Genomic DNA, 9,532 nt, shown 5'->3' with positions numbered 1-9,532 from the left:
CTCTGTCTTTCTGTCTCTTTCCCTGACTCTTACTCTCTCAAATATTAATGAAAATAAAATTGTAAAAAAAAAAGAACGAGAAAATCTCTTCTATGAAAGCCTGCTGCAAATCAAGTGTGGTGGTATATATTTGTAATCCCAGCATTTGGGAGGGAGAAGAAGGAAGTTCAAAAATTAAAGATTATTCTGAGCTACCTAGTAAGCTTGAATCCAGCCTGCGATACATGAAATCCTAAAAACAAAAACAAACAAAAAATAATGACAATGAGCTTTTTGCTGTTTGAGGATCACCGCCATCATGAATGACACAGTACCCATCTGGGCCAGGAAGTCCATGACCAACCATCTGCTTCAGAGGAAATAAATGGTCATTGACATCCTTGACCCAGGGAAGGCAACAGTACTCAAGACAGAAATTCGGGTAAAACTAGCCAAAATGTACAAGACCACATCAGATGTCATCTTTGTATTTGGATTCAGAACCCATTTTGGTGGGGGGAAGACAACTGGCTTAGGCATGATTTATGCCTGCTTGGATTATGCAAAGAAAAATGAACCCAATCACAGGCTTGCCAGACATGGCCTGTATGAGAAGAAGACCACAAAAAAAATGGCAGAAGGAAGGCAAGAACAGGATGAAGAAAGTCTGGGACACTGCCAAGGCCAATGTCGGTGCTGGCAAAAAGTGAGCTGGAGATTAGAAAACAGGCAAAAGACTGATGACTGACTTCGGTGACTTAATCTGCCACAAGGCTGCAAATGCTTAAGACAAGCAACAAACTAAAAACTCCAAATAATAATAATAATAATGATAATCGCAATAAGTAACTAATTAAGGATTAATTATTAGTGTGAAAAAAAATGAAATATAAACCTCAGTTTCAAGTGGGCACGGAAAATGTGACCCATCAAACACAAAGATGGAGTTGCTGATCATAAGTGAACCATGTGCATGCATGAAATTGTACTACTGGAGTTAATTCAGTCTGCTGGTGCTTTTCTCTGGTTCTCAGAGCCTTGTTTCCATATCTAAAGTGGTGTATTTAAGCAAGGCCATCCCTCCCCCCCACTCTACCTATTTGTATTTCTTGCCTTTCAGCACCTTATATTAATATCATTTGAAAGAACAAAGTATCCATTTGTATTCATAGGCTCAAAGAACTATGTGTTCAACAACTCCTATATCAATGTTGCCTGATAATTTTATCACAGCTGGCATGGATACATATTAAAATTTTAAAAGGGAATATGTAAACATAAAAGTAAGGGACCAAAGAGAATATCTTTCAGGACTCCTGAAGAGCCCACTATATGTATTAAAATATAAAACATGACTCCAGAAACCCTTCTTAGAAAGTATATATATTCACTATTTTTGATGTAAGCTTTAAAACTTCACTATTTAGTATAATCTCTACTAATTTTAAATGTAACCCTTTTCAGTATAAAAGTTTTATGGGCAGAATTTCAATTAATGTCTTTAAATTATATAATAAAGATTTACATTTTGAATAAAATGATTAAACAGTTTTTGAAAATTGTAGATACTTCAAATGCTCATGGTTTTAAAATAACCTGGATTCATAAATTAAAAATATAAAAAATCAGATGTCATTAGGTTATTTAATTTAATTAAGTTTTATTAACATGATGGAAACCAAATTACATACTATAAACATTTTGAAGGAAATGGATTATGATGAGATTAGTAGTAGGACTTTTAACAATTAACATTGTCCCCTCATTTTTGCATGGGTGGTGCCTTTGTTTCAGCTTAAAGAGCTGTAATGATCATCGTAGCTTTTATGTAGATATATGATAACCTGACATGGGCACATTTGGGAATATAAAAGTATAGATTTTTAGTTTGGTCATAAAAGTATTGAATAGTCAAGAATGAATTATCAGGCCCATAGTTAAGAACATAATTCTGGATCTAAGAGGGAACAGTTATGGACTATCTTACAATGCATCCCATCAACTTGTTACTCATATACATTTTCTTAAATTGCATCTACTCCCAAATTGGACAATAGCAAGATCCTACTTCCACCAAACATTATAAAACTTTTGTGTGCATACAGGGAAGCACATTAATTAACTCTTTCCCAGAATCAGATGTACAGTCGAAGGTTAACATTGATACTCGATGCTACATAGTTTGGTTTATGATGTAACATTGACAGAACATAGATACTATGGAAGGAACAGAACACATGTATCTTATGTCACATGATAAGGACATAGACGAGTGTAACATGCTTCTATACCTACTATGAAGAATACATGTCATAGTGGCTTCCCTTCCCCTAGTTTCCCAAAGAAGGCACCACATTGTGAATGTGCATCTAGAAGTCAGATTAATGATCATGGTTTCTATTGAATCAACTAGGTGGGAACCAAGAAATGATTGTCAATTTCTTTTATTGAGAATAATTATCCAAAACTTCTATTTTTATTTTTTTAACATTTCAGCAATAATCTAGAGAGCATATATAAGACATTTCAAATAGCATTGATTATACCTATCAGAAAATTAGTAGTAAATTTTTTGGTATTTGAGAATGACACAGTAAATATTTACTATCTTGGAGAAATCTGAATTTTTTAAATAACAAAATTCTATCACACAGATTATTTTGTATATTAAAAGGGAAAGGAAAGACAAATTCCCATTCATGGATAGGATTAAAATAAAACAACATGAATGTGAAATGATTACACAATAAAAAAAAATCATACAAATGGGGAAATGATACAATCACAAAGATAACCTATGCACAATATTATCAGCATATTTCACTTCTCTCTATATATTCATGTATATATATGTGTATATATATATATATATATATATATATATATATATATATATATATATATATGTATGTATGTATTTATAAACATTAGCCATTTCCGAGACACAATGAATATAAAGCAGTACAGTATATGTTACATTATTTCATTTGAGTGGTAAGAATGCAGTTTATATTTCAATGGACATGCAAAAATATTTCTATTTTTTAACATATCATTTTATCAAGTTTAATTTTTAACTGTTTTCATCACATCTATAAATTTTCACACCACTAAATTATCCCAAATTTATAATTAACTATTACTTATAGATAAACAAAGTGTTATTTTAGCACAGTTGTTTAGCAAATATTAGTGTCCCATTTGGAAGCTTCATGGTTTTCTACTAACGTCCAAGTTAACGAGTTAAATTGGGCCTTAATATTTTCATTTTTGAGGATGGAAGATCAATTAAAAATAATGAAACTATGATAATATTAATTCGGTTGATACTGATGTCCCTAATCACTGCTGTAGCTAGAGGCAGCTGTAGGTATTTTATTGAAACCCTAAGTAAATTGGGGCAGCTCCCCTAGTGGCATAAATTAGTCAGAACCTTGGAGACATTAGCTATATTTTAGGACTGCAGCACATAACTCTTTCTATAAGAATTATGTCACCTTAATTCAGTAATTTGGTCTGCCTCAGGGTTTGCATGTATTTTAGAGATACTGTAATGAAGCGTGTGAGTATTCATTTAAACACAGAAGTCCCCCAAGAATAACAGGCATGCCTAACTCAGTGGAAAAGCTATCATTCTCAGGATGTTTCCAGAAGTAATGCAAACTCAGACTAGCTAGGTGAGATAAGTTATTAGGAACAAATGGGGATGAAATAGGCAAAATGTGCTAAAGAGATCAGTGAAAATTAGGTCATTCTCAAATGAATTCATAAAGGCCCATATACATTAGAAATGAAAGAATCCCAGAGTGTTTGTCTTCTGGTCTGTTTTAATACTGTTTCAGTAGCTTATTTATATTTATTTAAAATCCTATATGTTTTCAACGATCAAATTTAAATGCTAAGTATTAAAAGGGTTTTTCTCAAATTAAGGTAATTTTATTTGTCTCATATGGCAACTGGAAAACACCTGCATATTGTTAATTATTTTAATAGAAGAAACAAACATACATTTTTGCCAAGTAAAACCATTATATTTTTAAATATAAGAACTTGCATAAATTTGTAAATTTTTCTCTGATGATATCTTTGACCACACTATCTGCTTCTAGTTGACAAAGGAGCTATATGTCAGTTTGCTTTATTTATTTATTTATTTTACTATAACTGTATGTAATTCTTCACTTCATCTCTCTTCTTAATATTTAAACTAAGAGCTAAAGTGTGGTAAAATCAAAGAAGCTAGGTTTTACTTTGTATTTTATCATATCTATTTTTTAATTTGTTATTCTTATTTTCTCCTGTCAGTTTATGGACATTGTATATAGATGATGAATGTGATAATCTTTTATTACCTTGACTTTCTTTTATAAATTCTGGAAAAAAAATAAAACATTCTCTCTTCTTATAAAAGTAACTGAGTATATGCAGTGAGAAGAAAGCATATTCTTTTCATTTTCTTTGTTGGTGTTTATAATAAAGGTACAGATGCACTCACTTTATAAATGAGTATATTCACCTTTTACATCACCCTGTTGAATGCATTTTGATTAAAATGTTAAATTGGATGTGATCAATTGCATGTTAAATTATGGTTTGATATCTGTTCAAGTTGATTGATTTTCTATGTATTGAGAAAATAAAGCTGATTAAAAATAAAGTGTTCTATTGGGGAAAAAAAATCAATGGGCAGGTATGCCACCATTACATAGAAAACTGTCAACAAAAAGGATCTGAATCTGCAACAAAATGATCCGTGATCATCTGCTTTTATGTTAGCTAGAGATGCCTGTTCTTAGAAGTAGCAAACTTTGGGCTGTGCTCATTACATCAATATTCAAATATGTGGAATGTGAGGATATCAACTTGTTTTGATTTACACTTAAGGAACAAGATAGTTGTTTTTATTATTTTTCTTAATGTCATTGCTGTTTTGCTCATGTAGGCACACACCATATTATGTTGATCAGGAGGCAATGGAAGGACTATACTAAAAATAGTTTTCATAGTTTTTGTTTTGTTTTGTTTTTCGAGGTAGGGTCTCACTCTGGCTCAGGCTGACCTGGAATTCACTTAGTCTCAGGGAGGCCTCGAACTCTCAGAGATCCTCCTACCTCTGCCTCCCAAGTGTTGGGATTAAAGGCGTGAGCCACCACGCCCGGCTAGTTTTCATAGTTTTTAATATTACCTATTTGTAGAATACTTTCGCCCTATGAGATCATTCTCAAAGCTTACTAGAGAAGCAGTGGGGAAATGTTAATAATGAAACCTCCCCAGAAACTTCCATGTAAGATGGCAGCATAGGAACCACACCAAACCAGCCTAGGGAGGGATTTAAGAAAAAGCACAGCAAAATACACTCTTCTGAAATATGAAGGAATATAGGTGATTCTTAGACACGGCAGAGAAGCAGGAGAGACCAAGACCATCAGAAAGGATAAAAACAGCCAGAATCCCACTAAGGCACTTGCAGCAAGCCTATGTGCATGATGTGCACACTTGCCCGGCTCCATCCTACAAGACTTACCGAGAGAGGAAAGCAGCAGACGAGACCAAACAAGGGGTTTTTCAACTTCATCAGCCTCCTTGCAAAGTCAAGAAGTCTGAAGGAAAGACAGCTGAGATCAACTAAGGAGCTTCTGAAAAGGATACAGGTGGGACTACATGAGCAACTCCAGCCTTTCTGGGCTCTCCCCTCCCCCAACCTTCAGAACCGCAAACCTCCAGCATTCAGCTCCGGAGGCAGCACACCGAGCACAGCTGGTCAGAACTCCAGCTCCTCAGCACAACACTGAGGGACAGAGGGGGCCAAACAGCATTGTTGAGATTGGAAGTTTGAAAGCCACCCCAAAAGGTAACAGGGCCGACTGACATAAAAAAGAAAAAAAAAAAGAAAAACAGGTACATAGACCTGCATAGGAAGAGCTAATCTCTCTTTTTCCATTGTCAGGGCACATCAGGTTATGGGTTACATATTTCTGGTTGGCCTTACCATTTTCAAGTAAGCTGTATTTGGTAGTTGATGCTTTCGGATTTATAGAGCCTTTGTCTTTTGCTTTTGTCATTATTGGGGGCAAGGTCTAAATCGGATCCAAGCTGACCTGGAACCCAATTCAGAACATACATCTCTACTTCCCAGTTGATAAGATTAAGGGTGTAGAGGGATTTGGGCTTTATAAGGCTATCTGTTCATTTTAATCCCCACAGTTGCATACTGGGTGCTGATTTTTATTGAATGTGTATATTGCTCAGTTGAAGTTTAGAATTTGCTAGTAAATTGTTCCACCCAGTCCACTAGAGTACTTCCTTTGCAAGCAAACTCAACGCCTAGTATTACTTCTGTGGCCTGACTGGGGGTAAGAGCTACACAAGGCACCTTAAACTCATATCCTGAAAGTGTATAAAGGTGGATCACCACATCTAAGAACACTGTAGATAAGTACAAAACCCAAGCATCAAATCAATTCAGGATGCAAAAGTTGCTACATTATAATACAAGAACCACAGAAAAGCAAGACAATATAAACCCACTAAAAATTATAAATCCATCAGAAATAATTACCAATAAGACTGTTTTATATGAAATGCCTGACAAAAGTTTCAAAATGATTGTATCTATACTCTCCACAATGCATGACACATATACTTCAACAAGGAGGGGCCAAGGGGAGGGGTAGGTCACAGATGAGCCTAATAATGGTACCAAACTTGCTGGGGTCGAGCCCTGGCTTGAAGGAGGGTCCCCAAAGAGAGGTGTGAAAATGAGCGGTGAAATAACAACTCAAAGTCAAGTTCTGGTGCAAGCTGACAGGCTAATGCTGAAGGCAGCTGAGTTTTTCTATCTTTTTCTCTCTGCCTCCTTTTCTGTTTTTATTTATTTTTTTATTTTCTCTTTCTATTTTTCCATTTTTTCTTTTTCTATTTTTTGTCTTTTTTTCTGTTTTCAGTTTTTTCCTGTTTCTATGCTTCCATGTTTCTATATCTCTCTGCTTCTCTGCTGCCACAGCTCTTACCCTCAGTCTTTTATTTTCTGATCACATCATGCAAGAACAAACTTCAACAAAGGTACAATTTCACAGAATTCATAGAAACTTTTTGTTATTCCTTATCATCAAACAATCCTATAATTATTCACCTCAAGTAAAGTCATCAGGCCCCTGTAATGATTAACTGCTTTCACATTTTCCCTATGTATGTGCATTCAAGCACTTGTGATCTCCTGGACTTCTACTTTCAATTACTCTATTAAAGGTGAGAGGCAAAACAACCATAAGTGGGGCTTCCCTTCATTAATCACTGATCCAGTAGATCCATTTATCCTTTAATTATTTATTTTGAATTTTCCTTTTCACTTCCCTCCAATACTTAGACTTTTTGTTATTCCTTATCATCAAACAATCCTATAATTATTCACCTCAAGTAAAGTCATCAGGCCCCTTTAATGATTAACTGCTTTCACATTTTCCCTATGTATGTGCGTTCAAGCACTTGTGATCTCCTGGACTTCTACTTTCCATTACTCTATTAAAGGTGAGAGGCAAAACAACCATAAATGGGGCTTCCCTTCATTAATCACTGATCCAGTAGATCCATTTATCCTTCAATTATTTATTTTGAATTTTCCTTTTCACTTCCCTCCAATACTTAGACTTTGGTCCCTCCCCCCCATTGAACTATTTATGACTTCAGTTGTTTTTCTGTAAGGATTCCTGGTAAGGAGTCAATTGCAATTGCCACCATTTAGAAAAATTAGTCATATAACAGTTTTTACATTGTTCCAGGAGGTTCATTGTTTCCTCACACGTTAGAGATGAAAAAGGCACCATTACAAAGACACCAAAGAAATTCAGAAAGTCATAAGAGCATACTGTAAGAATAAATATGCCTCTAAGTTTGAAAATCTGAAAGAAATGGATTATTTCCTTGACTCATATGACCTACCAAAATTAAATCAAGATGGGGTAATCCATTTAAATCAATCTATAACAACTATGGACATCCAAACAGTTATAAAATGTCTCCTAACTACAAAAAGTCCAGAGACAGGTGGATTCACTGGTGAATTTTACTAGGCCTTCATGGAAGAACTACACCATTGCTTCTCAAACTTATCCATAAAATACAAAAAGAAGGAATTCTACCTAACTCTTTCTATGAAGTCAGCATCGCCCTGATACCAAAACCAGAGAATGACAGAACAACAACAACAACAAAAATATCCAGAATAAGAGAAAATTACAGACCAATCTCCCTCAAAAACATAGATTCAAAAATTCTAACAAAATATTGGCAAACAGAATACAAGAATATATCAGAAAGATCATTCACCCCAACCAAGTTGTCTTTATCCCAGGGATGCAGGGATAGTTCAACATATGCAAATCAATATATGTAATAATCACATCAATGATCTGAAGGACAAAAATCACATGATCATCTCAATAGATGCAAAAAAAGCATTTGACAAAATCCAACATCCCTTCATTGTAAAAGTATTACAAAAAATGGGAATAGAAGGAACATATCTCAACATATAAAAGCAATTATGACAAACATGTAGCTAACATAATTCTACATGGGGAAAATCTTGAAGCTTTTCCACTAAATTTAGGAATAAGACAAGGGTATCCTTGATCCCACTTTTATTTAATATAGTACTAGAAGTCTTAGCTATAGCAATAAGGAAGAGACATTCATAAAAGGGACACAAAGTAGAAAGGAAGAGATAAAATTATCATTATTTGCAGATGATAGGATTCTATACATAAAGGACCCTAAAGACTCTAGCAACAATCTGTTAGCACTGATTAACACTTTTACCAATGTAGCAGCATACAAAATAAACACACAGAAATTATTAGCTTTCCTATATACTAATAACACATATGCAGATGATGAAATCAGGGAATCTCTCCCATTCACAATTGCCTCAAAAAGAAAAAAAGTACATTGGAATAAACTTAACCAAGGAATTGAAGAACCTGTACAGTGAGAACTTTAAAATACTCAAGCGAGAAATTGCAGAAGACACAAGGAAATGGAAAGACATCCATGGTCTTGTATTGGAAAAATCAATATTGTGAAAATGTCAATCTTACAAAAAGTAATCTACACATGTAATGTTATCATCATTAAAATCCCAATGGCATTCTTCATGGAAATAGAAAAAGTATTCCTAAAATTCATTTATTTGGGGGCATGCACACACACACACACACACACACACACCAAAAAAAAAAAAAAAAAAACACCTCAAATAGCTAAACCAATTTTGAGTAACAAAAATAAGGCTGGTGGTATCACCATACCCAATTTTATGCTATATTACAAAGCCATAGTAACAAAAGCAGCATGATATTGGCACAGAGACATTCATTTAAACACCAATGGAACAGAATAGATGTTAATCCAGGCAGCTACAACCATCTTATTTTTTGGAAAAATGCCAAAAATATTCGTTGGAGAAAAGATAGCCTCTTCAACAAGTTGTGCTGGGAAAACTTTATATATCTTTGTGTAGAAGGATGGAAATAGATCCTTGTCTTTCTCCATGCAC

The 9,532-nt window shown here is 34.4% G+C and overlaps 1 pseudogene; it reads left to right on the top strand.

Annotated features, from left to right (window-relative positions):
* Positions 1–298: 298 nt before the first annotated feature.
* On the top strand, positions 299–711 carry LOC101605312 (annotated as a pseudogene).
* The last annotated feature ends 8,821 nt before the right edge of the window (positions 712–9,532 follow it).

Source organism: Jaculus jaculus, chromosome 12 (assembly GCF_020740685.1).
Source record: "Jaculus jaculus isolate mJacJac1 chromosome 12, mJacJac1.mat.Y.cur, whole genome shotgun sequence".
Classification (NCBI taxonomy): domain Eukaryota; kingdom Metazoa; phylum Chordata; class Mammalia; order Rodentia; family Dipodidae; genus Jaculus; species Jaculus jaculus.
This window is presented reverse-complemented; position numbering and strand designations above follow the sequence as displayed.